The sequence below is a fragment of the Microtus ochrogaster genome, chromosome 1, assembly GCF_000317375.1.
Source record: "Microtus ochrogaster isolate Prairie Vole_2 chromosome 1, MicOch1.0, whole genome shotgun sequence".
Classification (NCBI taxonomy): Eukaryota; Metazoa; Chordata; class Mammalia; order Rodentia; family Cricetidae; genus Microtus; species Microtus ochrogaster.
The window spans coordinates 58195499-58199027 of record NC_022009.1 but is presented as its reverse complement, the minus strand read 5'-3'; the positions used below and the strand labels follow the sequence as shown (position 1 = coordinate 58199027).

At 43.8% G+C, this 3529-nt stretch overlaps 1 protein-coding gene across 1 annotated transcript in view; it reads left to right on the top strand.

Annotated features, from left to right (window-relative positions):
• Nucleotides 1-3529, top strand: part of Kiaa0391 (KIAA0391 ortholog) — an 88597-nt gene that overhangs the window by 10599 nt on the left and 74469 nt on the right. The window lies entirely within an intron of this gene.

The window sequence follows — 3529 nt, the reverse complement described above, 5'->3', positions numbered from 1 at the left end:
TCTGTAGACCAGGCTGGTCTCGAACTCACAGAGATCCGCCTGCCTCTGCCTCCCGAGTGCTGGGATTAAAGGTGTGCGCCACCATCGCCCGGCCTTGTCCTTTATTCTTAAAGAAAATAAATAAATAACAGTTTTTTTTATTTTGTTTTTCTTATAGACAATTGCTCACATAAGAATTCAGTACTTTAGGACTGGTAATGGAGGTGGTTGTGAGAACATTTGACTAGTACCGGTTTAACCTCCATTTCCTTATAAACCTGACGTGGTAGCACACACCTGCAGTTCCAGCAAGTAGAGGCTGGAATATCCTTGGCTACACAGTGAACACAAAGCCAGTCTGAGATACATAAGACTGCCTCAAAAGTGGATGGATGGATAGATAGATAGATAGATAGATAGATAGATAGATAGATAGATAGATGAGTTCCTTAATCTTTTATTAAGGAAAATGTCCAACATGTGCAAAGGTGGAGAGACTAGTAAAATGGACACTCCTTCCGTGATTCTGCCTTGTTTCATTTGTTTCCCCATCCATTTCCCCTTTGCCCCTCATAGTAATTTGGCACATCTAGCAATTATTTATCATATAAATTATAGATTCCTTTTTAAGTAGCTTCCTTTGTTTCCCATGTTTTAAAAAATGTTCCTTTGTAAAGTCATGCTTTTCCTGCACATTTAAAAATACATTGGACTAGCATTTTTTGAAATTTTTGGTTTCGAGCCTTTTTCTATTCTTACGCGTTATTGAGGGGTGGGAAGGATGCTCAGGGGCGAAGTACTTGCCGTGCAAGCGTGAGCTGAGATCCCCGTGTCCACAGAAAAGCAGGTGTGGCAGTTGTTCGGGAGGGTAGAGGTACGTCCTGGGAGCTCCATGGCTGGCCATCTAGAGGACGCTCCAGGTTCAGTGAGACCTGCCGCACAGAGTAAGCTAGAAAGCAGTAGAGGAAGATAGCCACACCTGAGTCTCTGCACAACCACACTCAGGCACCTGCATGTACACACGTACACCACACAGGCATATACATTTGTGTGTGCATGCTCTTGTGCACACGTGTGCATTCAAACATACAGAGTGAGAATTTGAGAGATGTTTTATATGGGGTTATATCTATTGATGTTTCTGGTTTAGAAATCTATTCTGGCCAGGAGGTGGTGGTGCACACCTTTAATCCCAGTGCTTGGGAGGCAGAAGCAGGAAGATCTCTATGAGTTTGAGGCCAACCTGATCTACAAAGCAAGTTCCAGGACAGCCAGAGCTATTACAGAGAGAAACCCTGTCTCAGAAAAACAAAACAAAACAAAACAAAAATGTATTCTGATAGCCTTTAAAATCAGAACTATTACATGGGCACATTTTAGGGAAATTTTGTTCAAAACAAAAAATAAATAGTATCAATGAGAAAGAGCAGCATTATTTATCTTTGCAAGTCACTTTATTTATGCAGCCCAATAGTCCACTTTTTAAAATGGCAAAACAACTTATATTTAGACATAGCCAGCTGGATTGTCCAGAGTGGCACAGTCAGGAGCAAGGTGAACAGAAGCTGTGGCCATGGCATGGAGCTCCTTCAGTGGGTGCTTGCTGACCTTGACCCAGTGTCTACTCCTGCAGCCAGAACTTGATGTTGGAGTAGAGTGGACCAGACAGACTTTTCTTGGGGCGTTCTTCAGGGATATTGGGGCTATCTTGGGAGCTGAAATGGCTTGAGCTGTAGAGTTATAGTATGCAAGTGTGTATGTGTGAAAGAGAGACAGACAGACTTTGAATAGTTTTATAGTTTTAATACTTTTTTTTTTTTTTTGGTTTTTCGAGACTGGGTTTCTCAGGCTGGTCTCGAACTCACAGAGATCCGCCTGCCTCTGCCTCCCGAGTGCTGGGATTAAAGGCGTGCGCCACCACCGCCCGGCTTAATACTTTTTTTTTTTCTTATTTGTGAGTTGTTTAAAATAGGTGTCACTGTATAGCCCATGATAGCCTCAAGTTCACTATGTAGTCCAGGCTAGCTTTGAACTGACCATTTGGCTGTGTGAGAGACATGGGCTTCTTACTTTGCTTTTGAGTATCTTTTTTTTTAATGTGTATGGGTGCTTACACGTGTGTCTGTGTACCACTTCTATGTCTGGTGCCTGCAGAAGACAGAAGAGGGTGTCAGATCACCTGGAACTGGAGTTACAGAAGGTTGTGAGCCATCGTATGGATGATAGGAACTGAACCCAGGTCCTCTGCAAGAGCAGAAAGTGCACTTAACTACCTAACCATGTCTCCAGTTTCTCAAATATCATCTTAATGAAAGAGTTGACAGTCATCCTGGGTTATATAGTGAAACCTGTTTCAAAACAGAAAAATAAATCAGTCAAATAGATAACCAGAGTGTGCTGAGGGGGTGACTTGGTGGGGTAAAAGCTCCTGTCTCAAGCATGAGGTCCTGCATTCTAATCTCAGCATGAAAGCCTGTCACATACTGCAGGGGCCTATAATAGCAGTGTTCCTGCAGAAGGGTCTGGGGAGGCAGGAGGTTCCCAGGAATCTGGCAGGCTAGGTATTATGGTTTGCACAGCAGCAAAACCAAGAGGTAGAAGGTGTAAAGACCAATACCTAGGGTTCCCCTCTAACCTCCACACACCCACACTCACACACATAATAGAACACCCAGGGTTCCCCTCTGACCTCCACACACCCACACTCACACATGTAATATATATACATCCTGAACACACACATCACAAAGGGGACCGTCCATTAGGGTGGCCCAACAGGTAAAGGCACTTGCCACCAGGTCTGCCACCTGAGTTCCATTTCCAAAAGTCACATGGGAAGAGAGTTGACTCCACATACTCACCTGCTAACCTCTACATGCACGCCATGCATATATACACACTAAATAAATAAAGTAATAAAAGCCATTTATAAAAGACAACAAAGAAAATACAAGGCAGATCATTGATAATCCTATAGTTTAAAGCTTTTTAAATAATTCCAATAATTTGGGATTCTCTTTGCTGAGAAAAGAAGGAGGAAGGCAATTTCTGTGTGGTACCTTTGTTTAAATTCTCATGGTGACATTAAAATCAACCCATTAATCTAGCTTGATAGTATCTTTCGGATGATTGACAGAAGGGAGGCCTTCTGATGTTCCTCTAAATACAGGACCTGTGGCACAGACAGGCAGCAGTGTAAGACCTGATGTAATATCGGTATAGTTTGTGGTGGGCAGTGTTTTGTTTGAGACGGGATCTCACTGTATAATTCTGACCCGAAACTCCCGCATAAACCCTGCTGGCCTTGAACTCACAGAGATCCTCCTGCCTCTGCCTCTCATTGGGATTACAGGTGTGTGCTGGTCTGATCATCACTGTACAGATTTTAGGGGTTTGTTCTTAATTGTTTCAAATCTGAGGGCAGAGCCGGGCGGTGGTGGCGCACGCCTTTAATCCAGCACTTGGGAGGCAGAGGCAGGCGGATCTCTGTGAGTTCGAGACCAGCCTGGTCTACAGAGCTAGTTCCAGGACAGGCTCCAAAGCCACAGAG